The 13,994-nt window shown below is 37.1% G+C and overlaps 1 pseudogene; it reads left to right on the top strand.

Annotated features, from left to right (window-relative positions):
• Window positions 1–13,683, top strand: part of LOC125389212 (heat shock protein HSP 90-alpha pseudogene) — a 101,736-nt pseudogene extending 88,053 nt beyond the window's left edge.
• The last annotated feature ends 311 nt before the right edge of the window (window positions 13,684–13,994 follow it).

Genomic DNA, 13,994 nt, shown 5'->3' on the forward strand with positions numbered 1-13,994 from the left:
TAACTATATGCTTATAGATCATAATATATTGTAGATTATAGATTATACATACATATCTATCATGATTAAATACTGTGCCCAAAAGCAAATTTGGGGAGCAAAGGATTTATTAGACTTATACTTTATAAGGTCATAGTTTTTACCTGAGGAAAGTAGGGATTCAAAGCAGAGACTAATAAACAATGATTACTGACTCACTCTTGGGTTCATAATTAACTGGCTTTCTTATATAGCTCAGGACTATTTGTCTAGGAATGGTGCTATGTATAGCAGGCTAGACCCTCTGACCTCACTCAGCAATCCAGACAATCCTCTACAGACATGCCAACAGGCCAAGTTCATTTGGGTAATCTCTCAATCGAGACTCTCTTCTCAGATAACTCAGGCATGTGTTATGTCAGTTAAAGCTAATGAGAGCCCTACACTACTTGATAACTTAAAACACAGCACTTGAAAGTGTAAAGTTTAAATTTATTATTCTTATATAAATATTATTATAGCAAACACAACACAACCTTTCAATTCTTACAGTCATCAAAAAATTCAGACCTACGTAGCTACTAATCCAGCCTTACAGAGAATACTAGAAGGAAAATCACAACCCAAGGAATCCAACATTCCCAACACTGCCTACATTAACTCAGACATCTAGCGACCCTTCACAAGCACAACTCAAAGAAGGAAAACACATACACGCTACTACCCAAAAAAATGACCGGAGTCATCGATCACTGGTCATTAATATCACTTAATATCAATGGTCTCAACTCACCTATAAAGAGGCACAGACTTAGAGATTGGATACGAAAACAGGATCCAACATTCTGCTGTCTACAAGAAACACACCTCAACCACAAAGACAGACACCTACTCAGAGTAAAGGGTTGGGAAAAGGTTTTCCAAGCAAATGGACCTAAGAAACAAGCGGGTGTGGCCATTCTAATATCTAACAAAATCGACTTCAAACTAAAATCAATCAGAAGAGATGGAGATGGACATTACATACTCATAACAGGAACAACTCATCAGGAAGAAGTCTCAATCCTGAATATCTATGCTCCTAATATAAAGGCACCCACATATGTAAAAGAAACTCTTCTAGAACTCAAGGCGGTCATCAAACCACACACACTAATAGTAGGAGACTTCAACACTCCTCTCTCACCAATGGACAGGTCAATCAGACAGAAACCAAACAGAGAATTGAGAGATCTATTGGAGGTATTGAATCAAATGGACTTAACAGACATCTATAGAGCACTCCACCCAAATAGGAAAGAGTATACCTTCTTCTCTGCAGCTCATGGAACCTTCTCGAAAATTGACCACATACTTGGTAACAAAGCAAACTTCCACAGATACAAAAAAATATTAGTGACCACCTGTGTCTTGTCAGATCACCATGGATTAAAATTAGAATTCAACAACAATGGTACCCCCAGGAAGCCAACAAACTCATGGAAGTTGAACAGTCAACTACTAAATCACCCCTGGGTCAAGGAAGAAATAAAGAAAGAAATTAAAGTCTTCCTTGAATATAATGAAAACAAAGACACAACGTATTCAAACCTATGGGACACAATGAAAGCAGTGCTAAGAGGAAAGTTCATAGCACTAAGTGCCCACCTAAAGAAAACAGAGAAAGCACACATTGGAGACTTAACAACACACTTGAAAGCTCTAGAAAAAAAAGAAGCTGATTTACCCAGAAGGAGTAGAAGACTGGAAATAATCAAACTGAGGGCTGAAATCAACAAAATAGAAACACAGAAAACAATTCAAAGAATCAATGAAGCAAAAAGCTGGTTCTTGGAGAAAATTAACAAGATTGACAAACCCCTATCCAAACTAATCAAACGGCAGAGAGAGAACTTGCAAATTAATAGGATCAGAAATGAAAAGGGGGACATAACCACAGACACAGAGGAAATTCAGAGAATCATTAGATCTTACTACGAAAGTTTATATGCCACAAAGTTGGAAAATGTAAAAGAAATGGACATTTTTTTAGATAAGTACCATATACCAAAGTTGAACCAAGACCAGGTGAACAATCTAAATAGACCTGTTAGTCGTGAAGAACTAGAAGCTGTTATCAAAAATCTTCCCACCAAAAAAAGCCCAGGACCAGATGGTTTCAATGCAGAATTCTACCAGAACTTCCAGGAAGAGCTAATACCTATACTCCTTAATGTATTCCACAATATAGAAAAAGAAAAGTCACTGCCAAACTTCTTTTATGAAGCTACAGTTACCCTAATACCAAAACCACACAAAGACACAACCAAGAAAGAGAATTACAGGCCAATCTCACTCATGAACATCGATGCGAAAATTCTCAATAAAATACTGGCAAACCGAATCCAAGAACACATTAGAAAAATCATCCATTATGATCAAGTAGGCTTCATCCCAGAGATGCAGGGATGGTTCAACATACGCAAATCTATCAATGTAATCCATCATATAAATAAACTGAAAGAAAAAAATCATATGATCATTTCATTGGATGCTGAAAAAGCGTTTGACAAAATTCAACAACCATTTATGATAAAGGTGTTGGAGAGACTGGGGATACAAGGATCATACCTAAATATAATAAAAGCAATATACAGCAAGCCGACAGCTAACATCAAATTGAATGGAGAGAAACTCAAAGCCTTTCCACTAAAATCAGGAACACGGCAAGGCTGTCCACTCTCTCCATACCTCTTCAATATAGTGCTTGAAGTTCTAGCAATAGCAATAAGACAACATAAGGGGATCAAGGGGATTCGAATTGGAAAGGATGAAGTTAAACTTTCGTTATTTGCTGACGATATGATAGTGTACATAAGCGACCCCAAAAACTCTACCAAAGAACTCCTACAGCTGATAAACACCTTTAGTAACATGGCAGGATACAAGATCAACTCCAAAAAATCAGTGGCACTCCTATACACAAAGGATAAAGAAATGGAGAGGGAAATCAGAGAAACATCACCTTTCACGATAGCCACAAACACCATAAAATATCTTGGGGTTACTCTAACCAAGGATATGAAAGACCTATTTGACAAGAACTTTAAGCCTTTGAAAAGAGAAATTGAGGAGGATACCAGAAAATGGAAAGACCTCCCCTGCTCTTGGATTGGGAGAATCAACATAGTAAAAATGGCAATTCTACCAAAAGCAATCTATAGATTCAATGCAATCCCCATCAAAATCCCATCAAACTTCTTCACAGACCTTGAGAGAGCAATAATCAAGTTTATATGGAAAAGCAAAAAACCCAGGATAGCCAAAACAATCTTATACAATAAAGGAACTTCTGGAGGCATTACTATCCCTGACTTCAAACTCTATTACAGAGCTACAGTATTGAAAACAGCTTGGTATTGGCATAAGAACAGAGAAGTCGACCTATGGAATCGAATAGAAGACCCAGATACTAACCCTCAAACCTACGAACACCTAATTTTTGACAAGGGAGCTAAAGGTATACAATGGAAGAAGGAAAGCGTCTTTAACAAATGGTGCTGGCATAACTGGATGTCAACCTGTAGAAGAATGAAAATAGATCCATATCTATCACCATGCACAAAACTCAAGTCCAAATGGATTAAAGACATCAACATCAATCTGTCCACTTTGAACCTGATAGAAGAGAAAGTGGGAAGTAGTCTACAAGATATAGGCACAGGAGGCCACTTCCTAAGTAGGACCCCAGCAGCACAGACAATAAGAGAAACAATGAATAAATGGGACCTGCTGAAACTGAGAAGCTTCTGTAAAGCAAAGGACACTGTCAGTAAGACAAAAGGGCTGCCTTCTGACTGGGAGAAGATCTTCACCAACCCCTCATCAGACAAAGGTCTGATCTCCAGAATATACAAAGAACTCAAGAAACTAGACACTAAAACTCTAATTAACCCAATTAAAAAATGGGGTACTGATCTGAACAGAGAATTCACAACAGATGAACTTCGAATGGCCAGAAGACACTTAAGGTCATGCTCAACCTCCTTAGCGATCAGGGAAATGCAAATCAAAACCACTTTGAGATACCATCTTACACCTGTCAGAATAGCTAAAGTTAAAAACACCAATGATAACCTATGCTGGAGGGGATGTGGAATGAGGGGAACACTCATCCATTGTTGGTGGGAATGCAAACTTGTGCAGCCACTTTGGAAATCAGTGTGGAGGTTTCTCAGGAAACTGGGAGTCAACCTCCCTCAGGACCCAGCAATTCCTCTCTTGGGAATATACCCTAGAGATGCCCAAACATACTACAAAAGCGTTTGTTCAACTATGTTCATAGCAGCACTATTTGTAATAGCCAGAACCTGGAAACAACCTAGGTGCCCCTCAATAGAAGAATGGTTAAAAAAGGTGTGGAACATATACACATTAGAGTTTTACTCAGCGGTAAAAAATAATGACATCTTGAATTTTGCATGCAAATGGATGGACATAGAAAACGCTTTACTGAGTGAGGTAAGCCAGACCCAAAAAGAGGAACACGGTATGTATTCACTCATAAGTGGATTCTAACCATAATTAAAGGTCTTTGAGCCTATTATTCGTGATCCTAGAGAAGCTAAATAAGAAGACGAACCTGATGAAGATTATTTACCTATCCGCCAGGAGGTAGGAAATAGTCAAGAGTCCCAGGTAACCTTGGGTGCATGGGGGGGGGGGGTGGGAGGGTTGATGGAAGGGGAGAGGGTTAGAGAGAAGGGAGTAGGGGAGGAATGGAGAAAGCTCGGTTGACCGGGATGGGAGGAAGGGAGGAAGGATGAATGTGGGATCAGGGAAGAATATATTTCAACTAAGGGAGTCATATTAGAGTTTACAGGAAACTTGATTATATATGGGATCCCAGGTCCAAGGAGAGATCCCCAGATTGTTCTCTGGACAGAGGAGGGGGTGCCTGAACCGGCCTTGGCCCGTGACCATACTGATGAATATTTTGCTTATCACCATAGATCCCTCATCTGGCGTTGGATGACGATACAGATGGAGGCCCGCGTTGGAGCACGGAACTGAGCCCCCCAAGATCCAAATGGAAGGAAGAAAATGACGAAGGACTGCGAGGGATAATATCACCCACTGATACAAGGGGTCGGATCTAATGAGAGTTTACCAAGGCCAGATGGACCGTGACTGAACGAGCATGTGATCCAACCAGATTCTCTGAATGTGGCCGGATTTTCTGAATGTGGCTGGCCTGCAGTCTTACTGAGAAGCCATTGACAATGATACTGGGACTGGTTTCCTCTGCATATACTGGATGTTTGGGATCCAGTCTGTTTGGATGCTCACCTTCCTGGACCTGGAGGGAGGGGGGAGGAACTTGGACTTCCCACAGGGCAGGAGACCCTGACTGCCCTTGGGGACAAAGAGGGAGGAGAAGAGGGAGGGGGGGAGTGGGAGGGCATTGCGAGGAGGGGCGTAAATGGAAACTCTTTATAATTTAATAAAATTACTTTCAAAAAAAAATAAAACACATGCGACAAAAAAAAAATTCAGACCTTTAAAATATCAAGGTTTCTTTAAAATTAGTCTCTTAAACTGTAGGCTACAATAAAATAAAAAAAAATAACGTACTTTCTTACCCCAAAATTTAAGAACTAGAAGATGAAAGATCTACACTTGTGCAAAACAAGAATTTGATATTGTAAAACCATATCTGGCTATTCTGTGTCTGGCATCTTTGATCCACTTGTCTTCTGGGGTACAAAGGATTAGGTAGCTCCATATATCCAGTTTTTCCATGCATAACCTGTACAGCTTGTCTCCTAAGCTTGAGCAAGCTCCACGTTACTCTGGCAGCCATCCTTGGTGAATGTTCCATGATACTGGCATCTCCAGTAAGACCTGGGGTCCCCATTGCAAGTGAAGCTGTATCTTCACCAATAGCTTTCCTGGCTTCAGTTCAGAGTCTGTGCCACTGTCACATCATGTCAAGTCCCATCTCTCCCCATTGCCTCCTCAAACCTTCAGCTTTCAAGCAGTGAATATCAGACCCATGTAAGTAACAGTTCCATATTGAGAGGTTCCACTATCAGCTTGAGATAGTGGTCTGAGCATGAGCTCTGGTCTCTGACCTCCAGATTTTGTTTCTTGGCTTTGAGGAAATACTTTTCAGAATATTTCACCTCATTAAGGCTGGGCTCTTAATAATTACAGCTGATCTTTCAGACCACGTTGATCAGCATCTATTGTCCTAGGAAGTAAAGGTTTCATGTTAATAGTACTCTTGCTAATCACAGCTGATTATTTAGTCCCAACTGATCAAAAGGCATGCAGAATTGCTTTTTTGTTTTCGATTTTTTATTCATTTTACATAGAAACCATAGTTTCCCCTCCTTCTCCTCTTGCTGCTCCCTCCCTCTTCTCCCAACCCAACATCCACTCCTCAGAAAGGGTAAGGCCTCCCATGGGGAATCAACAAAACCTGACACATCAAGTTGAGGAAGAACCAAGCACCCCTCTGCCCACATCAATGATGAACCAGGCATTCCACCAAAGGAAATAGGTTCCAAAATGTCAGCTCATATACCAGGGATTGATCCTGCTACCACCGCCAAGGTCCCCTAAAACCAAGCTACACAAATATTCTTCTCTCATACAATACATTGTGACTGTAATTTCCCCTCCCACCACTCCTCCCAAGAGTGGTAGAGCTGGATCTTGAGGTGTCCATTAAGATCTGTAAAAAATTTTGTTGAAATTTTGATAGGAATTGTATTAAATTTGTAGGCTGCTTTTGAAGAATGGCCATTTTTAATGTTTATCTTACTGATCTATAGCATCATCTTTTTTGCCTTCTATAGCATTCTTTATTATGGAAGTCTTTAAACAATCAGATAATACAGATACTAATAATCAGATACTCTATTCCAGAACTTTTTTACCCAAATTTTACTGACTCAGCATATGTTAATTTTATTTGAAACAATTTCTTCTTAAATAAATATCTGGATGCAAAATCTTGAGTTACTGGGTAAACTTAGTTATTAGATGTGTGAAATGAGCTTGTATTTACTTGAATGTAACATTTGACTTAAATGCAAGCTCAAAGCAATCTCTCTGTCTCTGTCTCTCTCTCTCTCTCCCTCCTTCTCTCACCCTCTCTCTCTTTCTATGAGCATCTTCTGATCACTTCTTCAATTTCCTTCTTCAAAGACTTCAAGTTTTTGTTATAGACATCTTTCACTAGCTTAGTTAGAATTACCTCAAATTATTTTATATTATTTGAGGCTATTATAAAGGGTGCTGTTTCCTTGATTTCTTTCTTAGTAAATTTGCCATTTGTATATAGGAAAGCTATTGATTTTTTTTAGTTAAAATTTTAATCCCAGCACTCAGAAGGCAGAGGCAGGCGGATCTCTGTGAGTTCGAGGCCAGCCTGGTCTACAAGAGCTAGTTCCAGGACAGGCACCAAAAACTACATAGAAACCCTGTCTCAAAAATCAAAAAAACAAAATACAAAAAAATTTGCATCCAGTCACTTTGCTGAAAGTGTTTGTCAGCTGGAATTTTTGGAATCACTTACATATAGTATTATATCATTTGCAAATAACGTTTCTTTTACTTTGTCTTTTCCAATTTGTATCCCCTTGATCTCCTTTAGCTGTACTACTGCTCTAGCTGAAACCTCAAGTACTATATTCAGTGGATACAGAGAGAGGGTACAGTATTGTCTTGTTCCTAATTTTAGTGGAATTGTTTCGAGATTCTCTCATTTAATTTGATATTGGGTATAGGCTTGCTGTAAATTGCCCTTACCATGTTTAAATATGCACCTGTATCCCTAATCTCTCCAGTATGTTTATCATGAAGGAGTGTTGAATTTTGTCAAAGTTTTTTTCAGCTTCTAATGACATGATTATTTGTTATTACTGTTGTTTTATTTTGTTTATTTATATGGTGGATTACATTTGCTATTTTTTTATATGTTTAACTATCCCTACACCTCTGGGATAAAACGTGCTTGATTGTGGTGGATGATCTTTTTGATGTGTTCTTGGATTCTGTTTGTAAATCTTTCACTGAGTACTTTTATATGTATATTCATAACGGAAATTGGTTTGTAATTATCTTTCTTTGTTGAATTTTTTGTGGTTTGGGTATCAAGATAACTGTGACTTCATAAAATGAGTTGGACAATATTCCTCCAGTTTCTATTTTGGAATAATTTTAGAAGTATTGGTGTTAACTCCTCTGAATGCCTGGTAAAATTTCTATTTCACTAGAGATTATAGATCCATTCAATTTTTTAATCTGGTCTTGATTTAACTGTGGTATGTGGTACCTATCAAATGTGGTACCTTCAAAATTATTCATTTCACTTATATTTTCCAATTTGGTGAAATAAAGGTTTTAAAAGTATGTCCTTATGATTATTTTGTTTCCTACTGTCTGTTGTTATCTCCCCGTTCTATTACTGATTTTATTAATGTGGATATTTTCTCTCCATCCTTTAGTCAGTTTGTATAAGGTTTTGTCTAACTTGTTTGGAGCAGTTTAAGAAAAAACCTAATAATTCATTGCATTTCCCATCAGGTCCAATCAGGGGCAACATACATCCTGGAGTACCTTCAGCCTGTGGACCTACTACCCACGTAATCAAGAATATGTGCATATGGGTCAAATAAACTTGTTTCAGGGAATGAAACCTATGTGACTTATTATTTCCTATAAATAATAACCTTCAGCATTTTAGGAACTATCTGTCCATGGGCAAGGGGCTTGCAGATAAGAGGCATTTTGTTTCATAGTAATTAAAACTTAAAACATAATTTTGGTTTTCACAATAAGCAGTTCAATAAATTCCCATAAATATATGCCCATTCTATCAAGTATATTTCTATAGAGAATCCTACCTAATATAGAAAAAGAAAACATATAATGATGGTAGATTTGGGATGGAGAAGAAGATTGCGAGTTACTTTTGGTTTTGATTATATTATCTTGAAGAATTAATGAAGTACTCATACGGAGTTCTCTGGTATGCATTGAAAATACTATATAGTTTTGAAAGGAAAGGAAATTATATAATTAATACAACATGGATAGAAATAAAAGAAATTACATTAAGTAAAATTAAAAGGCACAGTAAAACAAATGATACATTTTCTCAAAGACATCTTAAGAACTTGTTTTCATGTAAACAGAATACTGAAAGTTATTATTGCTGCCTGGAGAAAAAACTAAAGGCTGAGTGAAGGAGATTAGACTTCAGGGAAGCTTTAACGATATATTGCACTATGTGGAAATCATTATTAATAAGGTATTACATATTTCAAACTTATAAAATCCTCATATTTTAATGTTCTAATCACCAAAATGATATTGATGGTGTGATGTTTACGTTAATTAAATTCATTAACTCCTTATATAGTGTATACATAGAACAAAACATTGTATTTTATCCCCAAATATAAAGATTAGTTTTGTCAAATAAAACAATTTTGGGTTATGATTCCAGAGATATTGTGGTACTCAATATGTGGAGATGGTATTCAGGATCCTAAGGAAAATGGGAACAAACTGAAGAATAACTTTCATGTGCATGGATTCTCATAAACCTTAGGATGACAGATATGATATCCTTAGCAAACCTGTGACTAAATTAAAACTCAGAAAGACATAATGACTTTATAAATCTAGAAAACAACAGAATCTATATGAATACAAAATGGTATGGTTATATAGAAACCAACATCTGTTGACAATAATCCTGCCACTGGTCAGTACTGGTTGGCACTGGTTAGTATTATGTGCCATTAATATACAGAATAACCACATATTTATAAGACAGCACTTTTTAATCTATCTATTTTGCAATGATTCTGATAGAATTCAAATTCACATGCACACTAAGTAAGTGCTATGCTCTTGATATATCCCCAGAATTAGTACTTATTAACATTTAAATATGAGAAAGCTGAGGCAAGAAAGATGGTTAACAGGTCCAAGGTCATGAGGCTACTAGGCAATAATGGTAAATTGAAAACCCATATAATTTTACTACTAAACCTAATCTTTAGAAAAAATCAAATATTGAATCATTTGTCTTAAGCTGATGTTTTTGAGTGATAGATCTAAGGTATACATTAAGAAATAGATTGTGCTAATGAAGCACTCATACATTGATAGCTTACCATAATCCATGGCAACATGGGTTTAAAATTTCTGCTTGGTGATTGTGATAGTTTGAATGTAATTGATCCCCATAAGCCCATAGGGAGTAACACTATTAGAAGGTGTGGCTTTGTTGAAGTAGGTATGATGGTTTTATTGGAGGAGTGTGTCACTGTGGGGGTGGACTTTGAGGTCTCCTATGCTTACCTGTTCCCAGTGTCAATCCACTTCCTGTTGTCTTCAGATCAAGATGTAGAATTCTCAGCTCCTTCTCCAGTGCCATGTCTGCCAGCACACCACAACGTTTCCACCATGATGATAATGTACTAAAGCTCTGAACTGAGCCCTAAACTGTAAGCCACCCCAATTAAATGATTTCCTTTATAAGATTTGCCATGGCCGTGGTGTTTCTTCACAGAAATAGATACCCTGACTAAGACAGTGAGAAATGGGATTAACGAATGGTGTTTAAATTTGAGAGTTACATGAACTCAGTAATAATTTAGAGTTGTCTTTAAAGTTATAATGAGATTTTGAGAAAACTACTTCTTTCACCTCTGATCCTCATTTTTCCTGTATGAATATAAAGAATTAGAATAGACTGCATTAGGATCTTTATTTCTGACTATATAAATACTTGTGTTATTTGGATTCGCTATAGAGCATAGTTGTTGTGTTCTGCAGGCTTTATCAGAGAAAGAGTCCTTCTGAATGATTTGTCTACAGAGATGTTTCTAGTCTGAGATTCACTAGATAGAGGATATCATTAGAGGTGGCTGTAAGACATTGAGATGTCATGGAAACCATAATAGAGAGGAAAACTCGAGACTTGTTTTTCTCTTTGCTGTGCTGCTAATGGGCTGCACAATATGACCTTCTCGAAAAATCTTTCTGAATATCTAATAACCTCAGCCTCCTAATCTGTAAAATGAGAAGAGCAAGAAGATTATGATCTATGTTTCTAGAATTTAAAATATTATTTAAGAGGAACATGCAAAATTATTGGTTAATTAGAAGGTTCAAGTTGCCTGGAATTTCTGTGATTAGGTGGGTAAAACTTTCCTTTTCGGTTTAGGAGGCTCCAGTAGATAAACATATACTGCACTGTAGAATCATCACTGTAGCCCGTAATTGTCACTAACTTCACAATGTGTCTTTCTTTGAATTGGTTTTTCTTTACTATTTTAGTTTGATTCAACGAATTCCATTGATATTAATGAAAGAACAGATAACATTTTTGTCTATTTACTTGATGAGCAAGAGAATAAATAAGGGTGACCAAGTGTACCAGGTACAGCAGCTCCTTGAAGCTTTCCTTTTGCAAGAAGAGAACCTCTAATTTCAATTTTAAAGAACTGAGATCATAGTCAGAGCTGGTGATGGTTCCAAGCCAAAGTGATGGCAAAAAAATGCAGTGATAAGTCTTGCTTGTAATCCTAATACTTGAGACCCTGAGACAGAATTACCATGACTTATAAGCCAGCCTGAGAAACACAGTGAGTTCTAGGCTAGCTTGATTTACAGTGACAGCCAATGTCCAAAATAGCAACAAAAAGGAAGTTAATTACAGGAAAAAAGGAATGAATGTGATAAAGTGGCTTTGGGGCTTTATTTATTGGTTTATTCATTCATTTTGAGGTAGGAACATATGTTATCTTGGAGAAATTATAAATATCTATTCATTTATTTTCCCCAGACAGCCTTCCTAGGTTAAAAAAGGTTGTACTGAGATTATAATTATGCAAAAGTTTAGCTTATCTTAGAAATCAAGTTTTGCTAAAACAAGAGATCAGAGATAAAATTGAAAAATTAGAAAGTAATGGCTAACTAAATATTTAACACGTGGCAACATGGTATTTATATTTTATCATATTTGGGATAGGAAGCCATAGTAATATTCTGGGTAAGGCAGTAAAATGATCAGAGATGCTTGGAGCAGATAAGATAGTGATTGCGAAATTACCACCTGTGTGAGAAATAGGAAAGAGTGCAAACTCCACAAACTGGCAAATCTATTAAAGGGGCCTTACAGAACTCTTGCTAGAAGATTTGGGCTACTCTAAGATTTGACAGTGGGATGTAGCTTCAGTGTTGTGAAGTGGCTAGTCATGTTTCATATGTGGAAATAAAAATAAAAGGAATATAATGACAAGTGTGGAATAGATGATGTTGGTTCAGAAGAAGAAGGAAGGGAGGAGGAGGAGGAGAGCAAGAGGAAGAGGAGGAGGAAGATGTTGACAACAACAACTACTGATCAAGCATTCAACAAAACAGTCTATTTGGAACAGAAATCCTGATGACATTACTAATAAAAAATATGGAGAGTTATACAAGCTCTTAACCAATAATTGCGGAAAATATTTGGCAGTTAAACTTTTTTTTTCATTGAAGGACAATAGGAATTCTAAGTTCTATGCCCAAGACATGACTCTTTTTGTCTGTTTGAAAACAGAAATAAAAAGATATCAAGTTGTACATATGCAGAGGTTTCATCATGAATAGCTATGAGGAGTTCATTCATAAATATCTGCATTTTATTAGAGGGGTGATAAATTCCAAGGCTCTCCCTCTAATTTTTGCAGAAAAGTAAAAATTTGAAGGTTATAAAAATAATTTCATTAAGAAATGCTTAGAACTCATCACTGAACTGGCAGAAGAAAGAGTGTCACAAAAAGTTTCATGGGCAGTCCTCAAAAAATCCAAAACTTGAAATTCATTATGTCTCTCAAAATCAGAAAAAAATACTTTCAGAGCTCTTTTGGTACTACACATCTTTCCCTGGGGATTAGGTGGTTTCTCTCAAGGAGTGTTGCACCATAATGAAGGAAAACCAGAAACACATCTATTTCTTATCAAAAGTTAAACCTAGCATCAAATAGCTAACTCAGTCTTTGTGAAACATTTCTGAAATCATGGCTTAGGAGTGATCTCTATGATTGAGCCCATTGGTGAGTATTGTGAGCAACAACTGTAGGAATTTGAGGAAAAAACCTTAGTGTCAATTGCCAAAAGACTGGATGCCAGAAGATGAAGAGGAAACAAAGAAACAGCAAGAAAAGTAAGGTTTGAAAACCTCTGCAGTGTGATGAAAGACATTTGTGAGAAAAGGTTTGAAAAGGAGGTTGTCCCAAACCAATTGGTGACAACCCCATCCTGCCTTTTCACTAATGCACATGCATTCAGAGCAAACATGGAGAGGATCATCAAAGCTCAAACCCTCAGAGACAACTCAGCAAAGAAACACCTGGAGATAAACTCTGACCACTCAATTATTGAAACCTCAAGGCAAAAGGCAAAGACTGACAAGAATGACAAGTCTGTGAAGTTTCTGATTATCTTGCTGTATGAAACTGCACTTCTGTCTTCCAGCTTCAGTCTGGAAGATCCGCAGAACACGTGCTAATAGGATCAACAGACTGATCAAGCTTTGTCTAGGTATTGATTAGGATGAGCCTACTGCAGATACATGATGCCAGTGCTGCTGTAGCTGAAGAAATGATGCCCCTGGAAGGAGATGCTGACACATCACCTGTGGAAGAAGTAGACTAAACTTCACTAGAAGAACCACGTGTTTAACGCTTACCTTAATTCCTTCTGATAACATATTTTTCAGGGTTTTTTTTAAATTTTTTGTTAGCATTTAAAGGTATCTGCCTGGCAGGAAAATAAAGTGGAAGATAAATTTTTTTTCTACTTATGATACTGTGATACTGTATGCTTGTTTCTACAGATTGGTAGAAGGTTTGTTGAAAATGTAACCTATTGTTAATCATGTGGTCTGAAGTGTTAAGCTATGTAGCTTAATTCCTTAGTAGTGCAAATTGTTTGCCACTGAAGTATATATCTTCATGTTTAAAAGG

The sequence above is a fragment of the Myodes glareolus genome, chromosome X (assembly GCF_982192425.1).
Source record: "Myodes glareolus chromosome X, mMyoGla1.1, whole genome shotgun sequence".
Classification (NCBI taxonomy): domain Eukaryota; kingdom Metazoa; phylum Chordata; class Mammalia; order Rodentia; family Cricetidae; genus Myodes; species Myodes glareolus.